We start from the raw sequence: 27,749 nt of genomic DNA, 5'->3' as shown, positions 1-27,749 counted from the left end.
ATGTATTTCCAAGTAAAACTTGACACCTTAACATCACTTTGTTTCTTAAATATATCACAAACTAAAGTACAAACAGCTGCAGAATGACTCTATAAATATTATATGTAGTTTTTAGTACCGAGATGCTAGCAGTGTCAAGATCGCTTTGCTAGGGATTTCAATTTGGTTATAAAGCACATCACACTGATGATGCTACACCAGACACAAAACTCTGACAAGCAAACTGTTCCTTCTAGGTTCTAGGTTCTACCTAATAGATCCCTTAAAATGATAGAACCACTTCATGGAGGGTGAAGGAAAAAGTATTTCTATGTAAAGAACCTACATCCTACTTGGTGTCTATGGAGCAAGAATTTTAGTCCCTTGCTGTCATTTAGACATTTCAGAAAGAATTCAACTGAGGCCTCGTCCACAATCACTAGCTGGATAGTGACAAAGAATGACTACCAACAGGGAAATTACTGCCTATGACTCCTACAGTATATAACCTATTTCAAAGGCGAAGCCCAGCCATCTTTCAGAGGAATCTCATTTCCTTGTAATGATCCACATCTCATGATAACATATGAATGTTGGAGTGTAAATGCATCAATTTATCAAGAGCTTTTTGCCTCAAGATCTTTTTCACAGTGGGAGACTTGAACCATTCCTGCAGAACTGTGGATGAAACCGAGATCCGTGCATTTTTTTGGGCAGCTCCATTCTGCCATCAATTGAGAACAAGATATCAAGATGTGTTAACTTTTGAAGTTTTGTGTACCCAATAGATTCCTCTGCTCCTCTTTCCAGGCAGAGACTCACTCCCAGCCAGGAAAGAGAAGCCTGCATCTTTTTTACCAATTAGCAAACATCACCCAGTGCCTTTAAAACACCCTAGATTGTCTCTTGGATTGTTTTATCAGAAAAGAACAGATGGATGCTGCACCTTGGAGCACTGGACACCATGCAGACCAGCCAGTCTGCACTATTTGGCAGAAAACAATAGTTGTGTCGCCTTTTAGAGTCTGGTTTTGGATGAGAGGGCAGAGATGCAAAGTGAGAACATGTGTTGGTTAAATAGCTACTTTTTACTCATTTATCTATTATGTTAAATCTGACTGTTTTGGACTGGAATAAATTAATTTGTCTTACAAGGTGTGTCTTGAAGGGTACTTTTCTTGTGAATGGAACAATTCAGTTGATTTTTAGAGTGGCACTATAAAAATAAACTAAAATCAACGTGAAGGACACGTTAAGTGCTTGAATACAAGGCAAATTGAGGTTTTCCATTGTTTCTCGAACACATTTCACATCATCCAAAAGTTTTTTCCATTTCCTAACAAGTGCTGAAAGGAGTGCTGAGTGATACTGCACTTTGAATATTTAATCAAAGAGGAAAAAAGAGCTAAAACAATAATAGAGCCTTTAAAATTCAGTTAGACCAAACACTACATTTGACCAAAAAGGAAGTATGGGGTAGTAGTTAAACTGGTGGTATTTCAAGGACTATAGTACCATTTCATATAATAAAATCAAGTAAATATGTCACCTCCATTTATTATAAAATGCTGAATATATATAAGCTAAAGTATAGCTTAAAATAAATCTAAACACCTTGAAATTGGCTTCCGTCTCTTTAAGAAGCTCCTACTTTTTTTGACTTGTGGCTTTCACAAAAATGCTCCTCCATCAAGCCGTTCCTTAGGAGTGATGGGCCAAGAAGTAATTTGTATGACAAGCTCAGCACATGTGCGGTTCCACTAGGTGTTTAATATTTGCTGCTGCCGCTAGTCTGAAGGAGCTGAGTGTGGAAATACATTTTTTTCAATTTTGAAAATAAATCTCAGAGGAGCTCCTACCCCTACATTGCAGACTTATAGATTATTAAATGCACGTTAAACTTTTACAGCAATTCCCGTCAAGAAGGGCTACAAAACACAAGAACACTAGATATCAGTCAATGGCACTACAAGTAAGTATGATCCAGCCATGATCATCATGATTAAAAATTATGCCGAATAATTTTCTTATGAGTATAATAAGGTGGTTAAAAAATGTCAAGGAACTGAACATTACACAAAACCAATTTAATTCACAAGTGCCACTGCATCTAATACCAATGAATTACTGTACAGCAGAGCAGCATCCATCAGAGCGCACTCTGGAGAGGAACAGGAAGGCTTGGCAATATTAATCTAAAACATTTTACCACTGGGTGGTGTCTCTGAAAGATAAATCTAATTTTTTATGTTTTAATGTCATTCTATCACTCCCTGCTGAATGGTTCAGATTTATTTTCCCAGTATTTATGAATGAAAGGTTTGTGAAGCCAAATCAGCTGCAGAGTGGAGAACAAAAGAGGCAATAATTTGATCAAAAGCAACTTATACTTCAGTCTCAGAACTTAATCCATGTGGAAAGTCTAATTTTCTCTTTTATCGAATATTAAATCAGTCAAAGCAATTAAATGAAGAGGCTGCCTGAAATCATCAAGATTCACTGAGAACTGCTCTTCACCCTGAATCGGCTGCACAGTCCTAAATAACCAAACATGTCTGACTATGGAGTGTGGGAGGAAAACTCAAGCAAACTCAAGTTCAGGATGCAAACTCTGCAGAGATATGCCATGTACAAAACATAACATTGCAACAAACAAAGCTCTAAAATTCACTGCTGATTTTACTGAAATGAAAAATAGATGTTTTTGTGTAGGGTGAACAAAAGTGAGTAATAAATTGTAAGATCATTGGATTTATGGATAGTTCCATTTTGATGCTACTTGCCTCCTTTAATAATGTGTTTTAGAGATCTGAGTAACTTTTAAGAAGCACAGCTTCATGCAGAACTGTCAGTCAGCTTCCCACTGATTGCTTTTTGTCTTTTGTGCTTTCACTGGAAGTGAAGAGTGAGTGTCTTATTGTTTTTCAGCAAACATACCTCCTGCGACTTTCAAATAGAGAAATGAACGGTCTAATTTTGTCTAGCTTCTTTTCTTTGTTGCTGAACTTCAAATTTTTTTTTTCCAATAAAGGTCAGCGGGTATAGTTTGATCTGATTTACCTGGCTCCATACTGCAGGTGGAATCTTTTTTATTCTAAAATATCACTGAGTGTAACAACTTAAATCCAACAATAAAGCAACTCCTGGCTGAGTGCTTTTGGTACAGACATGTCTGAAATAAGCCATGATGAGTCCCCTTTGCATCTTGCATATTTTTTTCAAAACTTATGACAATGAACTTTAACTTTCAATCAAAACACATGTCAGTTATGATCAGGACTGAAAAATAAAGCAAAAAGGAAAATTATCAAAATACGTGAAGAGTGCGTCTGTATCAGGTAAATAACGTACGACCACACTCCTGAGAAAATCTACATACCTGTGCAACCTTACCAAATAAAATATTAACATTCACTTTGGATCCTACACTGTGAATATTAGATGATTAAAATGTTGTAACAAAGAAAGGGTAAGGGCAAAATGCATTAAAATGAAAACTTTTGGCCAAATAAGAATAAAAGAGAAATAAACAGAAATAAAATTCTACTTATCTTAATTTACTTGAGAAATGAAGCAACTCTGTAAGAGGGCAAATTAAAAAAAATAAACAAGGTAAAACTAATAGCTTGTTGAAACATCTTTGGATTCAGTTTCAGCATTAAGTTTTTTAATCACCTCAACATCAAAGTGAATCTGATTAAACTTAACTGAAGTTCAGCTTTGAGCAGGAACTTCTAAATATTTGCATCCAACTCACAATCCCTTAAAAGTCACAAAGGATCAAAAGGATCTCATTGTGCAAAGGTATCAGTCAGGAGAAGGTTAAGGAAAATATCTTCAATTGTAAACATACCCTGATCAGGCATAACATTATGACCAGACATTGTGTATGGTGAACGTATGTTGTGTTTTTAGTACCATGATGTTGACTTAACTTCTTTAAGTCGAAAGTTGGTGTCTATAAGGATTACAATAAAAATTGGCTAGAGTTTGCATTTACATTACAAAGCTTTTGAACCATTTTTGTTTTTTGTATTTTCCACATGAATGCATTTGTTTGCTTTTGAGTTGAACCATACAGGAGAAATGTGAAACTTAAGGTGGAAATTGGAAAAACTCCACTCCACATCATAAATATCTGGCTATTCGTTTTTGTCTAAAGAAGAGGGCAAAGAGAGAAGGGGAGGAAAAGAAGTAAATGACCCAAGGCTGGGACCTCTGCATGGTGCCCAAATGAAAGCTTACCACTGACCAGAGCAGATATCTGATGAAGACACTTGACCATACATGTTATACAAAGGATTGCTGACAATTCAAACCTTATGACAGCCTGGCAGAAAACAAACTGAATTTTGTACAACAGATGCATAAATATCCTTTCTTGCGGAAGAAAATCTGGTAAATCATGCTCAGCAGCTCTCCATGTCACCAAACAAATCCCATCCAGACTCAACAACCAGAACCCCAAAGCCATCAACAACTTTGAACAGATAACATTGTTTTTTTTCCCCCAACTTATTTTCACTTTTCTTTTGGTTTATTTGTTTACCGCTCTGGCAGTGCATTTATTTCTGCCATTTCTATGTTGTTATGCTCTCTTTCTCCAAACTGCTGCTTTTTCTTCATAACAGTTAAAACCTTAAGAGAGGTTGACTGATGATTACCTTGAACCTGGATTTGATCACTTCCAAATCAACCAGTTTGGCTACCAACACTTGGAGGTTTAACAGTGGCAACAACCTTTGAAACAACAGGAAATCCAACATAGACGCAATAAAAAAGGAATACCATTGAAAATAAGAGTAATATACTAAAAGATAACCAATAAGATAATTAAATCTCAGAATAAATGTTCTATAATTTAGTGTTCTTTACATTTCCTACCACTTCTATTATTCCTTACAACAACAGTAAAGAAAATTTAGCCTCTAAAGATAAAACATTGATTTTCTGTTTACTGAGCTTCAGCTTAGGTTTTTCTTTAAGGGAAATATTGACTTGACTGTTCTGCAATCAACTAGGAATCTTTACTAAATGTAATGCAGAGCTTTAGTTTGATCAGGAAACTGCAGCAGGAAAACAATGAAATATTTTTGTTCCTCAGCTGGATCTCAACAGAATGATGCAGAAAATAAGAATAGTGACTTCAATTAGCACTCAACAGCTCTTTTCTGAGCATCAAACAGAAGAAGTTTCAAAATAAAAACTGCAAATTAAAAAATATGGAAAGAAAAATCAAACAAAGACAGATGGAGATATCCTACCTAGATCAGGTGGGGCTCTTGTGCTTTTTGTCCAAACGTGTACAGACAGACAGCCTCCAGCTTACTGCATGAGACCCCTCTGTTTGCAGAAGATGATTTCAGCCTCAGAGTCTCTATTCATCAGCTCAGAACTTGTTCAGTTCTGCAGATTGTCTCACATCCCGTCAAGTGTTGCTGATTGTTCTGAGCTCCGAAAGCGCACAGTGATACAGACGTCTTATAAATAACTGAGCGTGTCTGCAATCAGCACCTGCCAACAGGTGTTATGAAACACAGGCCGGTCTGATGAAGCAGCTGAAACATCCTCCGGTGGGTTTATAAGGCCATAGAAAAAAGTTCCACGGAGAAAAAAGTATTGCTCAAAAAGTCAGCCTGAACAAAACGGAGGAATCAGTGGATCTTAAAGTGAAGCAGAGCAAAGAAAAAGCAATTTCACTACAAAAGCTCAGTGCTTCAGAAGGTGCAAAATGTATAAATAAATCAGTCCATGACCTTTAAATCTTTCATGGACAAATAGGCAGATGGATAAAAATTTTATTATTTAACACAAAGGCACCTAGAATCAGGGCTCCTTCAAGAGTTTTGAATATTTAAATCCAATACTCTACAAACATCCCATAAAATTCCTTTATAGCATATATTTATTAAGAAGAAGATGGCATTTCCTTGGTTGAATAATACATACAAAATATAATTAGGCGCAATATAATAATCACAGATTCACTTAACATTCCTATAAGAAGATTATACGTTGTTTTTTTTCCTATTGAGTATAAACGATTAGACTAACACACACTTACACACACACACCATAACACACCAACAGAGTGACCTGTTGGTGGAAGGATGTCCTGTCACTGCAAAGGTAAACTCCCAACTGTGGGCCTGTGCTTTTCTAAAGTGCTAAATTTACTACTGATGTGGCCCGAAAGTGCCAAACCGCAAAGTGTACGCAGGGTGACAGTTCTTAAGTAGGCCACTGTTCGTTACCTCGCATTCTTAGATTAATTAGTGAGAGGTAAAACGACAGAGAAACAAACACTCCCAAAGCGGGCTGACTGTTATAATTTCACACTGAGGCAGTGTTCATCCTCCCCCCGCCTCCCTCCAGCACCAGCAGACTGCTTCTGACTGAGCGCCAGCAGCATCGGCGGCTCGGCGGAACGCAGTGGGGATGAGAGCGCCCCCTCCCCGGCCTCTTGCTGTCCTCTCTCCCCCGTGCCCTCCGGACAGACCCTCTGCACGTAATCCCGGTGTCCGACAGGAGATCCACTGAGGGCGATTTCTCTCATCTTTTAGACGGGAATGTTTTTTTCTGAGCTTGTCTCCTTAGTGCGTTCCCGCCTTATTATGCATGTCAGAGATGAAGTGGCCAGAGACGGATGAGGGGGGTGGAGACGACGGAGTTTAACTGTGATCGAAAGCTACGGAGAAAGGAGGCGCATGTCTGGGAAAATGCAGTGCATGCATGAGAGCGTGTGTGAAATGCACCAGAGAGCTCCACACCTCCACAACAAGCAGCCAACGAGCAATCAGAACAATTAAGATGGGATCTTCGGCTCCTTGTGCAGAAAAAAAGTACAACACATTCCACCTTTTGCAGAAATGAGAAGTAGATATGATCGGGCGGAAAGGAAGTCTAAAAACAAAGTGGATGCATCCCAGAAACGGGCAGATGCTGATCACAACTTAGTCCCTCGTCTTCCTTTTCTCTAAAAAAGCTCATCCTTAGGAAATCCGCCCAGAAAGCTGTGTCCCCCGACTGCTGCAGGGATGGAGATTGTCCTGCACAGGTGGATGGCAGGACAGTTTGGAGAGGCGGTGGCGACGGCAGTGCACAAAATGCCCTGCGCCTCTCCGTTTTTCCCTCCTTCTCTCCGAGAATCTCCAGCAGAAAGAGACAGAGAGAGAAGCTAAAGAGAGAGAGATGTTCAGAAGGGGTGGGGCTGCATGGATCCCTGCTGGGACCTGGAGTGATTTTAAATACTCGTCCTTTTTTTTACCTCACTACCTCTCTCTTCCCTTCCCTCTCCTTTCTGCACAGCCTCTTAATCATTACTCGTTAGCTCTCACCTTCTGCTGTCACATGCATGGGAAGAGCAGCATGAAATTCAGGGCTAAGGGCAACTGAGTGGGAGGAATACAAGCACATTATTTAAATCCTCAGAAAAGGCAAGACCATATTTCCAACAGACACATTCATTCAAACATATGTAAGAACTAAAATCTAGTAAATGTTTCAGCCCACCTCTTTGTGTTTAACATGCAGTATTGTCTGCGATGTAGGTTTGGTAGCTTCAAGAGTTTTACCATTTTGGTCTTTATGGTAACAAATTTTAAGGAACTTTTACCAAAGAAACAATAATTATCATAGTCTTCAATAATTACACAATGATCGGCTATATATTGTCTCATCCTCTTCAATCAAACAGTAGAGTTAAAGTAACTCTACTTTCAGCTTCTAAATGAAGCACAATGGTTTCCACCATGCAGCCTTGGCAACAATTTAGATAACTATTGTATTAGTTTTTAGTTTTCACAGGGAATTATATACAGATGTCACAGAGCGCAGGTTAGTGAACTGAACTGTGTCAAGCTACTAAACTTTTGTTTGTTAAATAGCTTACACCTAGCTTAATGGGATACATAGTCATAATAAATTAGAAGAGATGTAGTTTTAAACCAAATCATTTACAAGCTAGTTAAAGCATTTGGAAAATGCATTATTGTAAGAATGATTGCATACAACAAACAATTGGCTGTGTTGAGTCTGTTCCCAAATAACATAAGCAGTGTGTGTACAATATGATTAGAAATGTTTAACTGCAGTGAAAAGTCTCAACAGATGCAATAAATTTGTCACTAGTTGCGTTTTTGATGAGTCACTAGAGGGACCTGAATCAATAAGGTGTTAACATTGCCAATCATCAAACTAAACTGAACACAATATCCAGATCAACCTCAAGGGTGCACTGTTGTGAATAGAAATAACTTAAGGTTAATGTTTTCAATATAATTGCTTCTAGGCTCTTTTGCTAATGTTTTTTTTTCTCTGTATCATCAGCATCTGTTTTAACAATGGTACATATTTCTACTTTGTCTTAAAAATAATTGGCTTTGTATCTCAGTGTTTCCCAAGGCGCACATACCAAACTTTGTTCCTACACAGTGAGATTGTAGCACTTAAATGCCCAGACCAAGAAAGTTTTTCAGCAATAAGACATAAAGTCATTATTTACATGATGGAAGGACTAAAACTATAGGACTCTCATTTTGGGTACAAAAATGTTGCAATGCATAAGTCTCCATGTTAACTTAATCAACTGCTCACTGTGTTAAAAATGCCCACCTATAGGTGGATGCATGCTATGACGACACTCTACCGCTGCTGTCAACGCTCAAACGGTACTGGAAGTAACGCATCTTCAATCAGCTAAATCTTGTCTTTGTGTAGTTTTATGACAAAGAAAACCGAGCAGAAAAGACAACACCGTACTCCGCAGCAGCTTCGATGAAGAATCTGGTTAAACCGCCTCTGCAATCGCTTCTCAGCTCATCTCTACACGTTTTTTTTATTCAAAAACATCTGCAGAGTTTCAGGACTCCAACAAAACATTTCACCTACCTTACCCCCCATTGGTTCTTCCCTCTCCTTCTCCCCTCTTGTCTTTTATCCCCTCCCTTTCTTTTCTTTTTCCGCCAAACCTCACTCTCTCCGAACAGTCTGTCTGTCTGCTCTATAATTATTTCCATGGTTACCAATAAAGATGGCAAGCTTAGCCTGACGTACTATGGTAGTAATCTCTTGCTCTCCTCCGCCTGTTCCCTCAGTCCTCTCCTATCATCTGTCGTTTTCTTCCTCTTCTTCCTGTATTGCGTTGCTACGACTCTGCAGCCTTCTGCTTCTTCCCAACACAAATCTACTAAAAACCAGCATTTACTTTGCAAGTTGATGCAACTCCAGTTTTTCCACGACTGCAATCCATATGTAAGTTAGTCAACATTTGAATTGTTCCAAGAGGATTATGCGTGTGGTGCTTATACTGCTTTACTTTTCAAGAAAATGTGAGAAGCTGAGTTTTCGGGTTTTGAAGCTGCATTCATTCCCTCATTTATTCATTTAAAACAGTTTTTTCATGGCGGTGCATTGCTTTAGAAATAGTGTTTTTCAGCAGTGGAACAAGTAGCAACTTGGAGAGTTTTCAACAGTTTCACAAATCTGTAACAAACTGCACCTTCCAACATGAGACTACATCCTGTTGCGTTGTTTCCTCTTCCACACATTTCCATTTTTTCCCCTGCCTGTGAGCTCACAAGCTGATTTGTAAACTACCTCAACAATCCAAAGAAATAGTCTGTCAATCTGATAAATGCTGCTTCCTCAAATCACGACTCATAGTTTTAAAAGCTGAGAATCTGTGTTACCAAAAAAATCTGTGATATTTCACTGTAAATCAGGATGTAACAAGATAAAGTTGACATTTCAAGGCAACTTCAGCACATAAATTGGAAACATATTACGGGTTAGTCTCCAGAACAAAGGATTGCTCACACTTGTTTTTCAGAAGGACTTATGGGTATTCTGGGCAGGAACTGAAAAACACTAAACCAAAGGTGGAGAAAGGGGCAGAAAAGTTAAAAAAGAAAAGTTAAAAAGTGTATGGAAGCAACACATGAAAAGGCAGGACACACTGAAATGGATCCATTTCATTTTCAAGTACAGACAATATATCTGAGTCACTGACAAAGCAGCCAAAGTATCTACAATACCTGCCAACAATGATTGACAAGAAAAGAGACTTACGATTGGTCCACTTCAACCGCCTAGCATGACAGAACATGATCCAAGAGCAACGTGCACTGTAGCAAAAGCAGCTTCAGAAATCATGAAATTAGGTCTTCGTCGCTGTTTATGCGCTCCATAGAGTGTTTAGCCCTCAGAGGATTAAGGGTATATGATAATAATTTTGTATGTCAGTTGCATGACTGCTGTGCTGGCAAAGCAGTATTAGCATTTATGAACGGTAAAAAGTCAACCAATTAGAAAGAAAATGAAAATGGAACAGAAAAGGAATCATACTGGTTTAATTTCAGAAGACAATGATTATTATGTTTCAGCTGCTCAAACTGTTGGCACCAAAGAGGTGCCGCATTCAGGCAAAGACTCAAATAATCAAAAAGGCAAAGGCAAACAGTACTCTAAGATGTCTTGGTTAATAGATAAGTACGATTATGGCTCAAAGGATGTGAGACTCATACGCTTGCAGCAGGAATACTTTCTTCTTCAGAGTGGTATTCCTGGAGGAAAAGGTTTGTGTGTTTGAGTTGTTGGATGTTGCATGTGGCTCATTCCCAGGAGCTTCCTGTGGAGGAAGGGGGACGTCTACCTCCAAGCTAATGAAATACATTAGAGTAGCAGAAGCTTGGTATGTTCATGATGTCATGCAGCTCTTAGGCAGGTAAGCCCAGTCTTCCTCTAACATTCCTTCAACTTATGCATCTTTTCTCCATCTAAATCAAACAAATGACACATTAGCAGAGCTCTGCCGAACTAAATGACTGCTGCTGAGGGAATTCAGACATTTTATTCAGATATGTTGGAGCAGAAGTGAACCTAAATGTTGCAAGATAGCTCTCAAAGTCTGGATGTAGGCATCCCTGCTGTAGAGGGAATATTACCTTATTTGGTGCTGAAAAATCCATTATATTACAAAACTTCCTGCATGTTCCTTATCCTGCAACTCAACAAATTACAATGAAGAACACGTCTACCGACCTGTTCAAAAATAAAATAGCTAAAATTGCAACAGATGATTAATTCATTTGCGAATTATTCATACCTGTCATTCCATTATTTGTGAAAAGTTATAAGAGCTGTTAATTCAATTTATTTCTCAAATTAAATTCACCTTAACAGTGGCAAATATTTATAAAACCCTTGTTCAAATTTAGTGACACATTCTGTTTGTATTCATTACATAAACGGCTTCTTGAATTAAAAATTAATGATATGATTCCAAACTGTTATTGTAAACATTCAATCTTTATGACTCCTAATGATACAGATTGTTAGTTATACTGACAAAAGAGTATTATCTGTTTCTTATCAGATGAAAGAAACATTTTTCTTTCAGTGATAAAAAAACAAAAATTCTTCTGTGGCACAGATAAGCATAACTGAGAATTATCTATACCATAATCAGAAACAAAGATGAAAGTTGAAAGACTGCAGACAGTGTTGTGAAACTGACTCTAAACTTTATCCAGAAATTTAATTTGGGTTTTAACACAGAGTTCACTATCCTGTTAATGAAACTCTTTACTGCATATTTGAGTCTCCGTCCCGCCTGTCATACATCTGGAGCTGGAAGGTGTCTGCTTTCTTTGGGTGAATATTTCACATCCTTTAGACCGGCGGAAACAGCACAATAAACCTTTGTGTCAATTTGCGGATGTAGAAAATGAGATTATGTGACATGCATCAGAATCAGAATATCGTCAGTTTGCTACAGTCGGGGAATCTTTCTTTGCTCTTTTAAAAATATCATATTTATGGAAGTCAACATCCTCAATTAAAATTAATTTAATCAAGCTGATGGTATTGATTAAATACCATCTATAACTTGATTAAATTGGAAAGTACTTAAGTAGAATGTGTTGGCATCAACTGGAATGAAACTGGATTTCAATCTGACTGTACTGGATTAACTTTTAACTGAAATGAGCTGCTAAACCTGAATTTCTTTTTTTAATCACCAAGAGATTGCTTTTGGTGCACACTGGCTCAGCTTACTGTAAATAAAATACATATATTTATGAACCTATGCTTGATTGTTTCATCTTTCTCCCTGAATATTCCCCTAAACTTTTGGACCCACATTTCTTTTGAGGTTGCATGACTGTGCATTATCCTGTGCACTCCCCTCCCTTGTCATTCCAACGCCGGCTGAGGGATCGGCTCCACTTGCCGGGGAACTACTGCTGAGCAGACACCAGCCGGTGTCAGACCCCATGTTTCAGATGGATAGATAACGGGGGATTTGGAGCTGACAGGAAAGGAACGAAGCAGAGGAGAAGTAACAGGAATCACAGCGTGACAGCCAGACTCCTGAGAAGCAGGAAGAGAAAATGGAAAGAAGGAAGGGGACCAAGTGGTGGGCTTTCAGAAAGCTCTGCTGAGAAACTCTTGTATTTTGTGACAGGCTGACGGATGGTTGAACAAGGAGGACAGGACTCTACATGTGCACTGAGCCACCTTACCAGGCCTTACGCCAAGACATGGTGACAATGAGAGCCACAGCTGCTGTGAAATAGACTGCCAGGTTCAGAGAAGTGTTTCTCTTCTTTTTCACCTCTATATGGCCTTTCGCTCAAAAACAGCAGAACACAAAGAGTTTTACTCATAGTGGGGATTTGACAAGGTCTTTTCAGGGGTACCAAATCTAAAATTAACTTTTTTTTTAGCTTTAAATCTTCTAATGATATTATTCCCTCATCAAAAACATACCTGGAGTGCTGCCTTGATGATAGATCTCCCAGGGCAACCATTCAGCTATGCAAAACGCCTGGTTGGACCTAGCCCCGCCTTCAAATCAACTCCTTCAGACTAGTCACCAGCAATTAGCAAAAACCTGGTGCAAATGCATATCTACAGAGCTTATTACAGGAGCTACTTCTGAGTGCAATGTTGCTAAAAACATTGTTAAAGGGTTAATAGAGGAGTCATGTTGTGATGAAAGAGCAGGAGGTTTTAAAGAGACAGAAGCCCAATTTCCAGGAGATAAAATCCAAAGTCAAATGTATTTTGAGTCATATTTGACATATTTTTATAACGTAGTTACTTGATTGAGCTATAAAATGTCTCCATGAGCCTGGAAAAGACATAATATTACCCCTTTAATGTATTGACAGACAACAGAGCAGTGGAAACCAAAGTTAGAAGAGCAATTTTACTTCGTGATAAAAAAAATAGTCATGTGAAAATACAATAAAGGTTGTTAGATTCTCATTTGTTAGATTCCCATTCCACCCTCAGGAGTTTATCTAAGCACTGATTGTACAATTGACATCGCCAAAAGTTTTTCATTTGGTCACAGTAGTTAGAGAGCAGAGTGTCATATTTAAATGCCAATTGCAACAGGGACTCAGCATGGCTGCACTACGCCTGTGACATTTTAGGAGAGAAAACTTGTTTAAGCTGGGCTGATTTTTATGAAGTGAAAAATGCATCAAGGCAACATTTTTTTCTAACTTATGGAAAAGTCAAAAGAAATCAGCCAAGATTTCAGAAAGAGAATTGTGGAGCCAGAATTACAACAATTTCTTTGACCCCAATCATAAAGTTCAACAGTAATGCTACCAAATACTGAAGAAATGTATGTAAACTTCTGATTTTGAAGATGTGGACAGGCAAATATCTACCTTTCTCTCATGATTGTGGCATTAAGTCAGTAGGAATTATTTTGGCAATTCTAACAGATCTAAAGCAAGAGAAGTTTGATATAAATGAGGGGAAAAAAAGTTGTATGCGTCCTCCTAGTCGATATAAGTAAGCTTTTTGTTTCAACTGTGAATAAATAAAAATAAAAATAAAAATAAAAAAATATATATATATATATATGTATATATATATATATATATACATATATATATGTATATATATATATATGTCATATGTCACATTATATTCACACAATATCCCAGATTATTAATAATTAAAAGTTCTAAGACACTCTGGTAAACAATTAAAAGGATATTTAAAAGATTTGTAAGAGATTTTATTACATGTTATCACGACATTATCAGTCCATAATTTTATGTCTTTTTACAGGTTAAAATCAGAGTTCTTCCTATTAAAATCCCACATCTTCTACCTTTAAAATACAGAAACCTGCTAACAGTGCACCGTCCGCCCACACCATCACAGCTCTGTATTCCAGTTACTGCAAAGTCATTTGTGACTCATTGCAATACTTGCCAACTGCTGCTGTGTTTCAGCATGTGGAATAATCAGCTGAGACGGTGATCAATGAACAGCCAGGTAATGTACTTCCACCAAAGTGAGAGGAAGGAAGGAGAGTTTTTAAAGAAGTCTGATTCCACACTGTGAGGCAATCATGGCTGTAATTCTCCTTCAGTTACAATCATCATCAGCAACTTAGTATAATTTCAGCCAAGAAAGTTTGAAAAACATATGATTATATAGACAAGCAGATGGTAAGTAGAAGAACTCTGCATCCGAACCTACTCTGCATCCCTCGGACCAAGATTATTCCCTGATCTCCGTTACAAAAATAAAGCAGAGATGCACATAGAGAAAATTCAAGGATTTTATATTTCGGAATATCAAAGGCATAAACATGGAACTTCACTGTAACATATGTTAAAGCTGCACAACAACATGAACATATTGTTAGCTTTGTCACATCCGCCCACACCATTTGGAAATAAACCCCTTGTAGGAATGCTGTGATGTAAGCAACCTGACTCAGACCTGCTGGGTGGGAGGGCGTGTGTGTGTGTGTGTGTGTGGGTGTGTGTGTGTGTCGTTTGAGGGGTTAGGGGTTCTTTTATGTCTTGAAAATTTCAACAATGCTACAAGACAGTCTAGCGTGTATGTACATACCCAATGATCCGGGCTATATTAGCAAAATGATTAGATTAATACATTTTCCAACTTTTTTATGTTTTTCTTATTTCTTAATTCATTCTAACCAGCAAATCTGATTCATCTATTATTAATGTGATATATAATCGAAGAAGCTGCAAGAAAGATGCAGAGATATTTATCAATTTTTATCTATTTTCTTCCTTAACCGTTTCCACAAGTTATCTGTATTTATGACTCAGAAGTTGCTGATCTTGCTAATACCTGCATTTTATGAGAGGAGCTTAGAAACTAAAAACTTATGCCACAAAAATATTCATTTTACTCCATAACAAACAATGTAATCGTGGCTTAACCAAAATATAATCTTCATGGCTTCAGATAAACTTGATAGTCTTTTATCACCAACATACAAACAGGGTTGCATAATTCCTTATGCGCAATGTACTCTATGCATTATGCATTTCAGTCTAGGAAATGTACATACAGGAAAATAAGCAAGTATAAGAATGAAAATATTTTATATGTACATATATTTAGCCAATTATTACAAACATAACTCATCTCTTACTGAAGTGAAATAATTAAAAAGTTGATGAGAGACTTAATTTTTTTGAGCGAGAAATTAAATCGTTTAAAGATTTTCGGCTGTGCTAACAGCCGTTAACTATCAGAGTTTATCTTCCAGTCCCATTATTGATCCACCGCCGCTCTGTTCATTAAGCTGAGCTATAAAACAACTTATGAAGCAGCTGAAGCCCACAGAACCTCCCGGCCGCCTCCTTTTAGCCTTTACAGAGACAGTCAAGATCATAAATGTGCATACGTTATCTGAAACAATTTTTTTAGAAGGAAATAAGTAAAAATCTCACTGGTTGTAGCATCAAATGAATAATTCTCCCTGAATGATGCTGATTTAGGTGCAGAGGTCTGAGACAAAGCCAAATCCTTGTTATAAAATATGAAAAATGTTAAGTCTCAACATTTGTGGCACTTGCCAAAATAATTGTGTCTGTAGTGTAAGAAAATGATACTGCACTAAATATTTAATGTACAAGGGTCAAAATAAAAATTGAGGACACTGTATGTTGTTTCACATTGGCATGTACAACTTTGAATAAAAATATTTATCCAATTAATGCCAGCTGAAATATCAACATACCATATTGTCATGTCTCCAAAAAAAACCCCTTATTTTAAGATATTCAGTTTCTATTTATATCTAGATAGACCAACAACATTTAAAGCAACTTTTAACTGCTCCATCTGGTGTGAATAAAACCAAATTGACAAAAAAAACAAAAACAATTAAAAGAGTACAAACTTTCTGAGAAACAGGTCATTTTCAGGCAGACGTTGGAAAAAATGCAAAGCACATTTTAGCTCAACTAAAAGTCACTATATTTTATTTAAGAACAATAAAGCAAATCATTCAAATGTATGTAAAATGAACTGGGTTCATATTACAGTCATTTAAACCTTGTTTTGTGTATGGAGAGCAAAAATAGAAGAGCAGGTCATTTATTTCTGAGTGTTATATCTTAAATTGTAGAAGCAGCATGAAGTGACAGAAGGCAGAAAACTAATTAACAGTGTCTCTTGCATAAATAGCAATAGTTGTATTTGCTTCAGTCTCTGTTGGCAGGTGTTTCCGACTACATGTGTAGAAATCAGAACCCAGCATGAAATTTAGAAGGCCTGTTTGTTCGGAAATATGTCATCTTAACTTAACGGAGAAGGAAACCAGATTCGGAGGATGCAACAAAATAATGAGCTACCTTGAAAATGAAAAATATGTCCATGTCCAGATGGAGTGTGTTTCTTTGGAGAGGCAGCATTTTTTGAACAAACTAATCAGTAAGTCGAAGCCACTGAAAGGCAAAGGCTGGTATGACATTTCTAGCATGAATTACATAAGAAATTAACTCTAATGGTGCAGTAGATTTGTTCTTTTAGGTCAGGAATTCCAAGTTCAAGGATGGAAAACAAAATAAAGATTGGAATTTTTACTCAGAAAAGTCCTTGACGAACTCATAAAAACCAAAGTTGCAGAAATTAAATTTATAATTGCATTTCTGACGGTTTTTAATCAACCTAAATGACCCTTACAAAAAATCCCATGAACATCACATGTGATCACACGTGGAAATGTGTGAATCACATGTGAATCACATATGATTTTACCACGAAACGTTCCAAAATCACACGTATTCATGTGCTTTCACATGTGATTCACATCATTCACATGTAAAATTTGTGTGAACCACATGTGATCACATGTGAAAGTCACATGTGATTTTCACATGGGATTTTTTTGTAAGGGGAGTAACACGATTTATTCTTTTTGAACAAGTTGCTTAGTGTTAAAATGTAAAAAACAGAAATAAATGTTTTACTGGCTTTTATTGATCAGTGACAGTCAACTTGGTCACTGATCACATTGACCCAATTGGCATTGATTTCTGATTTACAACTAATACACTGGAAATGACACCAGTGCTGAAGTGGTGCAAATTTCTTTTATCAAAAAAAGAGAAAAAATTAAAAAGTAAGATTTGTTCTTTGAAACAGTTTCTGTCAGGCAACTGCAAAATCACAGTCAACACAACATGTGCTACTTTTTTGTTTAAACATTTTGCTGCTGTTGTCCATCTACATTAAGGTCTGATGTTTTGTGTTTTTATAGAGATGGCTGTGTGTGAAAATCTCAGTGGATTTCTACATTTAAAAAGATTTAGACTTTTTGCAAAAGTAAAAGTGAATTTTTAATGCAGAAAAATGTAAGACTTAGACTACATATTGCACATAGAAAGCTGTAACTTTTGTTTTATAAACTGGTGTAGCAATATTTGATTATGCAATTAGTAAGTAATTATTTCTGTCATGTTAAAAGAGCTTTGAATCTAACCCTGAAATTATCAGAGAGAATTTCTCATTAAAGCGCCCCATTAAAGTAGCAATGGAAAAATTAAATGACCACTTCAGACTGAGCCAGTCCTTAGTTCAGTTTTCCTCTCACAGCTTATCCACTACCTTCAGTGTTGCTATGGCTGCAAATAACACAATACTATTTCTGTAACAGCTTCTGCAGTGTTTAGAAATCCCCACAGAGCTTACCTTGATGGCTCAAACTCTCTACAGCCAACAATTCTGTAACTGTTATTACCACGTAAATTACTTTGTCCTTCTGCACATTTACCAACTGCAGAAGTTCTCCACCTGTGTTTTGCACCAGGGAGACAGTTTCCTTTGACAGTGGTTAAATGCTGGAAAAGTGAGTCATCAGTCTTGAGAAGTGCAGTTCAAAGGCCTAAGCTAATTTGCTTAAACTTTCAATTTATGACTTAACTTGGGTGTACTTTGGTAAGTCTTTTGAGATTCTTCTGATTAGGAACTCAGCAGAATAGACTCTATTGATTGTAAGTATTACCCAAATATTGTGGAAATCCTTCTTGTGAAGGATTTCTGGGTTCCAGAGTATCAGTGAAAAACAGGCCAGAATCGTACAAGCAGGCTTTGATCTTCTTGTCCTTGGACACATTGTGATGGAGAGTCATGTCAGTATGAGGTCCAAAGTCTAAGTAATTGTTTTGGAGATAAAACTTTTGGATTGTTTAGGGGAGTACCAAGAACACTGTTGAGTCACCATTAACTTCACAATGAAGCAGGCTTTATGAATTAGCTTATTTAGCTTCAGTCCAAACTGTTTTTAACTGTTCTGCAGTCATTTGGCTGCCAAGTGTAAACAGTAGCAATGACTGTAATGGTCAACATTTCCTCTGCACTTTAGCCTAGTTGCATGTCTAAACAATGGATGGCCTGTGATATACTTATGATTATTTACGATTTACCAGTCCATGGTTTTTATCTCACAAATTTGAAATGTTGACCTTTTACTCAATTGGTCCTTTTCAAATTTAGGCTTTTGTCCCAAAGATCCCCATTTCATTAACCCTGACTACCTTTCAACCACATTTAGACAGCAGTAGACACCTTTATGACAACATATTTTCACCTTTCCCTGTTCAAACAGATTGCAATGCTGTATTGCTGGAAGGCATTGTTGATACAACAAAATGCAGAAAAACACTTTGTCTGCTTGTGCTTCATGTATTTGTGATATTCCTGGAACTGGAACATGGTGAGAGTTGTCGTCTAAAGAAAAATTAATCTGTGTGTGTGCGTGCGGGTGTGTGCGTGTGTGTGTGTGGATGTGTGTGTTGAAGCATTGGGATGTTGCTATTAAGAAAGGAAAGTCTAAGCAAGAGACTTAAATTCCCAAATGGTTATATTACACATGATTAAAATGCACTCCATTAAAAGTCTTTTTATGCAACAATCATGTTAATTATGCTGGAGGTATTTTGTACAAATTTAACGATTCTTTCAAACTTTTGCTCTACAGCAGGGGTCCCCAAAGTGGGTCCTGGAGGGCCAGTATCCTGCATGTTTTAGTTCTCTCCTTGGTTTAACACACCTGGATTAAATGATGGCTGTTAGAAGGCCTAAGAACATTGACCTGCTGAAAAGGTTGTTGGTGCCACCAGGGAGAGAACTAAAGCAAGCAGGATGTCGGCCCTCGAGGACCGACTTTGAGGACCTGCTCTACATCATACTTCATGTACAAATGATACAGAATTTATGTTAGCTCTGTTTTGTACAAAAATATGGTAAAAGGCCTGTGCTTGATTTGCACTTTACTCAGTCCAACAGACGGAAAAAGCACTTAACACTATTACTCCCCCACACATACACTCACACACACATTCAGATGTTGATGGTGGTAAGCTATCACAGCTAGACATTGTAGCCACAGCTGCTGTCGGGCCTTCTGACCACCACTAACAGAAGAGGTGAGTGAAGTGTCATACCTAAGGACACAAAGACAGATGGAGCAGAAGGGTTTGAATCGGTTACAGGATGAACTCCTTTCTACTGAGCCACTGTTGCCTGTCGCTTAATCTCCTGTTCTGCTCTGCAGATGCTTTGCCACAGCTGATGAACTTTGGTACGTGTAGCTGATGCACATGAGGAACTTTGTTTTTTCCATTTTTTTCTCCGAAGAGTTTTTGCGGCGCTAGTGGCTCGTATTTTTTGCGACAGTAGGCAGACAGGAAAGAGGGTGAGGAGAGGGGGGAAGACATGCGGCAAAGGTCGCTGGGACCGGGAGTCGAACCCGCGACGTCCGCGTCGAGGACTAAAGCCTCCAAACGTGGAGCGTGCTAACCCCCTGCGCCACCACAGCACGCCCCACACATGAGGAACTTTGATGGAAATGACAAAGACAGTTTTATTAAAAAATCATTAAAAGGAAATGGATTTCTTTAATATAAATCTATGTAAAGGCAATGCAGCAAAATCAGATCTGTTTCCACCTCCAGGTACAGCTGAGCCTGAACATAACACTTCATCCTAAATACTGGAGCTGTGAAGTGCATGCAAATTATTTTTAAAATGCTGGTTGTGCTGGGCATCTGCCAGGTGTGAGAGTGTGCAAGTCAGTGTGAAGCTGGATGTCGCTGAGTGCACATACTCAGCAAATTGTTTGAAAAGTGTATAACTATGGTGAGAAAATGACTGCCATTTTGTCAGAAGGTGATGCTGGTGTGGACTACTTTAAGGCCTGGAGGGGTTTAAACATATTTAACAGCTGTTGGAAGCAGTTTATTTCCCACTGGTGCATATGCAGATGTGCCAGACCTCCAGAGTGCCGCAGGGGAAACTGTCAAATGAGCTGATGTCGTTTGATGTGGCACATGTGAAGGCATGTCAGTCTGTCTGCTTCTTTTGATACGTTTTGACATCTTAACGATGGTTATGTATTTGTAATGCTGCTACAAAGCAACTCAAGCCCTAAAGGTAAACATAAAAAAGTTTTTAACTCCAAACTTAATTTTTTTTTCTCCGTGAAAATGCAACAAGGGAAGAAACACAAGATGTTCCTCGACTTTGAACAGTTTGTCCTCAACTACTTTAAGGTTAAAACAACAAATTCTTTAGTATACACATTACTGAAGAAACACAGGCACTGTTGAAAAATCTAAATTTAATTAGCTGCTAGCTTTATTTTGAAAGGCCAAAAACAAACAACTTTTTATGCCAGGCCAGTTTAGGTCACTGGTGGAACGTAAACTTCTTTCACATCATAGTTGTGCAATAAAAACCATAAACCTCCTATTATAGATAACTTTGACATTTTAAATCCTAGAAGAACCCGCTCTGTGTTGCTATCCTCCTACACACTGTCCATATACATTCAGTGCTTTAAATCCAACTAAATATTCTGCACAAGATTCTGTTGGTCAACTTATTTCTCAAATTAGACGGACTCTGAATGATGTTTTTGTTTTGCGAGCAGTTGTAGATTCTGTCATTTATTTGTCGTACGTCAAACTGATTCTGCAATCCTACATTAATGTTTACAGTTCACAGGTGATGGGTTAATTGCTACCTCCCAAGATGCATCGGGGCAAGATGTTTTTGGATTGATTTAAAATTTTCATTCCTCGTGAGGATCTTTCAATTGATCGTGACACAAAAGAATCATGTCAAACGCAAAATCAAAGAAGCATCTAAAGGGGGTTTAAGTTTTCAGTACTGCAGTAAATGTGGTTGTTATTTTGAGACTAATCTGTAAACTTTATTTTAAAAGGGCAGCATTCCTTTGTTGTCACTAGTTTGGTACCATGAGTGACCTGGAATCTAATGTTGCAGTAATTAGTTGCCTAAAATATCTAGACTTTTATTTTGAAGAGTATTTGTAGGTTTTAGTTTAAAAGGCCAGCATAACTTTTTCACTACAGGTTTCATTTCATTAGTCACGAGGAAACATACATTAGAGGTGTTGGTTTTATAATATACCGCTGTCTAGTCTATAATAAAAGTGAACTTCCTCTTGTTTAGAGCAACATTTAAAAACTTACATCTCACAAAATATCAAAGACCAGATATTAGGTCAGGAATTCTTTGCTATGAAGAGTCAATAGTATAAAAAAACTTGTATAAATGCTTTTATTTTTTTCTCAGAAACAGTTCGCAGTTCATTAATGTCATGTGAGAGATTTAATTTTAAAAATCTACAACTCAAGCAACTCAGAAAACAGGGATGGACCGAGAGGGTTGTAACATAAAACCAAATCAAATGTGAATAACAAATAAATATGTTTCACTGTGACTCGTGATCAGAAATAAGTGAGGATGTTCTGCTACTTGCATCACTCTTTCTGCAGTTATAGTTGTTTCATGCACCACCTAAAATATGGAGAATGTATTTAAAACAGAGGGAAGTTCACATCATATGCTCATGACTTACTTCTCTGCTATTTATAACAATGATTTTCTAGCTAATTTTCATGCATTCACTCAGTTTCTGCAGACAGTAGAGGCAGAAACACGTAATAAATACAGGCACAGATTACACAACAAACACAGAGTGAAATTGCATGCCTGAGGGATAGAAAGTCTTTAATAGAGCATGTAGGTAAGTAGAGATGCAGGAAATTGTTTTGTTTGTTTGGTATGAAAGATTGAAGCCATGTTGTGAGTAGATTGATTTAGTAGGAGAACATTTTTACATAATTAACTCTTACAGCAGAGAGGTTGTCTTTAACAGACCACATCAACATAAATAAACCCAAGACCCAAGCATTGAATTAGAACAAAATTAAAATAATCTTACAGACAAACCTAGTCATACAAAATACATTCTTGTCATATTAAAGATATTATTTGTAGTCTGTTTAAATATTTACGGCTTAACTTATTATTGAAATATCCAAAAACTACAGTATATATTTTTTATGCTTCGCTTCATTTATTTGTACTTCAGCTGAGTTGATGTGACCGACAGGAGCTGGCTTCTGTCTGAAAATCACATTTCTATTAGCAAAACCACTGACCTTCATAACCTGCCAAAGGAAACTCAAGGGTAAAATACTCCTGATTGATCCATCATCACCTTTTCTTTTAACACCTATGACTTTATAATGCATAAGTATGTAATTTCTGCAGATATTCCAATGAAGATTGCAGTATCTGCAGATACCAGTATTTTGGCTTCTTAAGGGTACGTCATTCAGTGGCTTTAATATATCGGTTTTAACTTCTATATAATGCATTTTCTCTGGATCTGTAGATTATACTATGTGTTTCTATTTCAAAATGTAAGTGACTAAACTTAAAAAAGACAAGATATGGATACTCCAGTCTCTTTTTATGGCCCTTAGATCTACATGCTGCAAAAACACAAAATCTTACCAAGTATTTTTGTCTATGTTCTAGGGCAAATACCTTAATACACTTAAAATAAGACATAAATAACTTAAAGTGAAATTCTCAGCAGGAAATAGGAGTTGATTATAAGCCAATAATTCTTTAACATTAATAAAAATAACTAGTTCCGCTGGCAGATGTTTTTTCACTTATAACAAGACATTTTTCCCAAGATATGAGTGAAATGAAACTTTGCAGAATCTAGAGTTATTGTCTCTTTCACCAAAAAGATTTCTTCAGTATATTGTATTAAATCTGCTTTTTTGCTATTTCTTCCCAAAAAAAAATCTAAGTGCAGCTGGAAGACGTGATTTTCTGGGGACAATGTCAAGTAAGTGGGTTGTTTATTAGCTGTAATGACAATGAATGCCTTCTAACCCGGGTCTTTGACACTGATTGTGTGTTTGTTTGACTCCTAAACACACTCTGTGTGTCTATGGATGCCCGATGCAGCTCATCAGTAGATGTCTAATATTAATTATATGCCGCGAAGATCAATAACCGACATCTTGTCAGCATCTCAGCTGTGAAGCTACTGAGATGCATTTAATTAGCTTCTAAAGTCGCACAGCAGATATGAGCATGTAAAATGAACCACCAGAGTAGAATCCATGAAACCAAATCTATCTTAGGAAGGAAAGTCACTGGGAATCTACACTTGTGTTCGCAGACAATCTGGAGAAGGAGTTTCTTCTCTGCACAGTCTGAGTAAATTCTATAAAGCAAAACATTTATGTGATCGCAAAGAAAACTGTTTTATTGTGTATCCAAACTTAGAAAATCAAACAGCTGAAAGATACGCCGACAGGTTTGAAATTGTGCTTTGCACACGGTTCAAGCAGCTTGAAATCAATTTGATTTTAGTTCTTAACCCTTTCAAAGAGGCTTAAATTCTCTTATCGTTGCTTGGCAGATTAAAAAAAATAAATAAAATTTCTCATGGACCAGATGTGCAACTCACAGAATGCAGTCTGTGTGTGTGCAAAACATCGTCTACAACTTCTAATGCTGGCCAAGAGCTAAATCACTGTAAAACTGAAGACGTCTGTGTGTGCAGAGCTGCTGGCTGTCACTTAAATCGAGACAGGACTTGTTTGATTTATCTGCTCTTTGTCCATCTGTGCATGTTGATAAGGAAGGATGATATAGCTGACCGCTACATCACACCAACCCACGGGGTGTAGCACTCAGAAAGACATTTCAAGTTATGCAATCTCCTCATTTACATATCACTTTGCATAAAAATTGAAATAAATGATGTTGGTATCACTGGACTGTGATATAACCCAGAAATGCCAGCTGCAAGCTAACGCATTTAGGTAGGAAGAGACAGATAACCGCTCCTCTAGCAGGTGGTGGGAAGAAACTGAAATATAATTTATCTAAAAAATGACTGAAGGTAACAATGAAACTATAAAGTTTCGCAGCTTTATAAGATAAAGCTTTCACTTGGGAAGAAATTATATAAAAACCCTCAATTATCTAGATTACAAGCATGTCTAAGAGAAGAAAATATGGATGATTTTCAATTGTATGCTCTTAATTTCAAAGCAGGAAAGAAGCTGTTATTTTGACCCAGAACATCTAGAATATAAACTGTTCAGTGAATTCCTAAGGTTTGCTTCAGGTCGATATCCAGTAGCATTATAAAGAACCTTGGTGCCAACTTTGATCAGAATATCCTTTAGATCTAAACAAGTGTCTAGGAGATTCTTGTCTCACCTGTGCAATATTCCTAAAATATCAGCCAAAAACCAAACAAACAAAAAAGAAAAAAAAAACTAACCCATGCATTTGTTATTTCAAGACAGGAATATTATATTTGTTCAGTTTCAGACAGTCTTATAAATTCAGCTAATCGCTGAATCCAGAGTTTTGGATCATATTTGGATCAGCTTTCTTTCAGGCATTTATTAGGCTCCTCTCATGTGTAATCAGCCACTCGAACCTGGTTTGCTATCTAATAATAATAAAAAAGGATTAACACAAAATGTTCATGAATCTTATCGACTGACCTGGGTAATCCCAAGCTATTTCTTTTAGTTTTCTAGTTTAGTTTTAGTATTTCTTTTTGTTTCTTCATTCATAAATTTTACATCCACATTACAAATATTTGAGATGGCAATGCCCCAGATTTTATTATTATTTTTAAACCCCCTTTTAGGAGTGACTTTGCAACCACTGCTTCAATAAACTACAAAATAATTCATGAGCAAAATATTTCCGAAAGAAACTGTTTACCAAAGCGCAGAATTACTCATACAGTGTACTGACACAACCCAGTGGACATGCAGCCTTCAGACAAGCACAGCACTCATTTGCAACTCTCCTCCAGGAGACCTCCATGTCCATGTCCATCAAACACAGAGCAGAACGGCGGAGGAGAACATTTGTATTCATTCCCCGCTGCAAGACAAAGACAGCTCGACGATTCAGCAAATCTCCCTGAACACAAACCCCCCCGAGCTTCTTGGGGGAAAAACTTCACTTTCCCTGCAACTGGAGCACAAGGTTAATAAACTATCAACCGGCACAGCAGAGTGCTCACAGTGATGCACTCTGCTGCTCCTGTGGCGGCACTCTAACGATGCAACTTTTCTTCTCACATTCTAATTAAAAATATATATATACTAAAACATAGAATGATAATTCATTTTACTTCTAGTTATTAAAGGTTTTTTACAGGAATTTATTTTAGAAAGGACTGTGACTGACTTCTTGAAAGGCTGAAAATTCTGATGAAGGAGACTTATTTCATGGTAGCAGGTATTTAAAAGGTTGACTGAAAATGACAGTAAGCATATAGGTTGCTCTCTGGTGCAATTTAAATTCACATTAAACGTAGATGTAAAGGTCAACTGTAGCAAACTGTCACAAATCAAGGATCAGAAATAAAGCTCAGTCAGGGATGCAGAGATGAATGTAAATTTGCAGCGTAAGATTAGCCGCCTTGTGTTAGACGTACCGTTAGCGGAGACGGAGGATCAGTGGCATTTTAATTTCATGCCTTCTCTCATATTTCGCTGGTTTCATTTTAGGTAGCAAGGCTGTCATCTTGATTTAATGGGCCAAGGCGCCACTTCACAGAAAAGCACAATAATTGAAGGCGAGGGACATCATTTCAAGTATTGATCCGTCACACAATGCATGACTTGATTGTGGATTGGAAATATTGCAACTAAGCAAGTTAAAGTGTAAGAAAACATTCTTATATAGCTGCTGCCTGTAGAGGGAGTGTGCAAGTTATGAATGTTAAGAGTGGTTTACCTCAAACAGTTTCTTAACATTCAATGATAAAGTCTTTAATTGTAGGCCCTCTACACCCGATTAAAGTTGTACTAAAATATAACTAAACAGCCAGTATGTGGATGGTCTTTGCAGGCTCTTGGACAGGTCCTCTTGACCAGGTGATGCACGCAAACAACTTCCATCGGGTGGCCATGCTGTCTTGTTTTGGTGGCAGAATATCAGGATCCTTAATGAAGAATTTGGGGAGAGAGGAGATCTACTGATCACATTCCTCTCAGACTAAGGTTACAACCTCATCACACTCAGAACACTGTCAGCGAGCCAAATACAGTCATTTGTGATAACGATCTTGGCATTGTGGCCTGAATGTGCATTACTTATAGCCAAGCTGCAGCAACAACATAATCTACTCTCGATGTTCTGTTCTCACTAGATATTACAGCACTATCCAACTAGACAAACAAATAACAGAAGAGTTGTTTGAATTTATTTCTCATTCATTATTTCTCTTTTTAGTCTAAGGAGCTGTGAACACAGAAAATACATCATAACACATAACAGAAAGTACATAAGAGTTCCTGCCTAAATTATAAATTTTCACTGGCTGACCACACATAAAAGGTGCAAGGGCAAATGTAGGTTATACATTCACGCTTAAATAAACGACATAGCCAAATATGTGTGTCAAAAAGGTCTTACAGATCTTGGAGTTCTGATTCAGAACGCTGCTGCTGGTGTTCTCACTAAAACCAGGAAGCTAGAGCACATCACCCCAGTTGTAAAGTCTGTACATTGGTTCCAGGTAGCTCAGAGAGCAGTCTTTAAAAATACTTGGAAGTTTATAAATCACTGAAGGGCTTAGCACCACAATACATCAGAGATCCGCTGTTCAAAATTTAATTTGTTTAAGAAAGTAAGCAAATCAAAAACATATTTATGGATCATATCAAGGATATTCTTTATTATAAGTCAATTTCCTTTGTGTGTAATGGTTTTCGTACGTCCTTCACGAGGACAAAAGGAAAAGATTTCCTGAGCGCTTAAACTACTTTTGTTGAAAATTGTTCAGCTGAAGACCATTCAGCTTTATTGTGCTGTTTTTTCCTCCTTGCAGCTGATTCAATCACATAATATGGGTTTTTCTGGAAAACACAACAAGCTGAAGCAGAGTCGATTTACAATTTAAACACAAAACACTGAGAACCACATTTATTAGTGGGGTCTAACACCTTCATTGTGGAGAGGTTAATGAGCAGGACTGGAGGAAAAACAGTAACTGCTGTCTTTCAGACTCACCAAAATCCTGCAGCCTGACATTGATTGCTGGTAACTATTCAAACAACACGAGGGAATTAGTTTTAGCTGACTTGATCTTTTCA

General features: G+C 37.4%; 1 protein-coding gene across 10 annotated transcripts in view; it reads right to left on the bottom strand.

Annotated features, from left to right (window-relative positions):
• Positions 1 to 27,749, bottom strand: part of syngap1b (synaptic Ras GTPase activating protein 1b) — a 169,844-nt gene that overhangs the window by 71,861 nt on the left and 70,234 nt on the right. The window contains exon 1 of one of the 10 annotated variants that reach the window (XM_044115814.1): positions 5,244 to 7,251. The exons of the other annotated variants lie outside the window; for them this stretch is intronic. The gene's annotated coding sequence lies outside the window, so the exon portion shown is untranslated. Of the gene's footprint in view, positions 1 to 5,243; positions 7,252 to 27,749 lie in introns of those variants that run through there. 10 annotated transcript variants of the gene reach the window in all.

The sequence above is a fragment of the Gambusia affinis genome, linkage group LG05 (assembly GCF_019740435.1).
Source record: "Gambusia affinis linkage group LG05, SWU_Gaff_1.0, whole genome shotgun sequence".
NCBI classification, from domain to species: domain Eukaryota; kingdom Metazoa; phylum Chordata; class Actinopteri; order Cyprinodontiformes; family Poeciliidae; genus Gambusia; species Gambusia affinis.
Note: the sequence above shows the minus strand (reverse complement) of the source record. Positions and strands in the feature narration are given on the sequence as shown.